Source organism: Eimeria tenella, genomic scaffold, assembly GCF_000499545.2.
Source record: "Eimeria tenella Houghton genomic scaffold, Eth_scaff2869, whole genome shotgun sequence".
Lineage (NCBI taxonomy): Eukaryota > Apicomplexa > Conoidasida > Eucoccidiorida > Eimeriidae > Eimeria > Eimeria tenella.
This window is the reverse complement of record NW_013542745.1, coordinates 344-554: the sequence shown is the minus strand read 5'-3', so window position 1 is coordinate 554 and position 211 is coordinate 344.

Sequence of the window (211 nt, the reverse complement as noted above, 5' to 3'; positions counted from 1 at the left end):
GCAGCGGCGGCTGCTGCCGCTGTTGCTGCTGCTGCTGCGGCATCTGCTGAGGAGCGGGCGGCGGGCTCGTGATGAACCACTCCGTTGCTGCTGCTGCTGCTGTCGCTGCTGCTGCTACCTGAAGCCATGGCGGGTTTCGAAGGACAGAACTAATTAAGGCTTATGGCACAGGGTTTAGGGTTTAGGGTTTAGGGTTCGGGGTTTGGGGTTT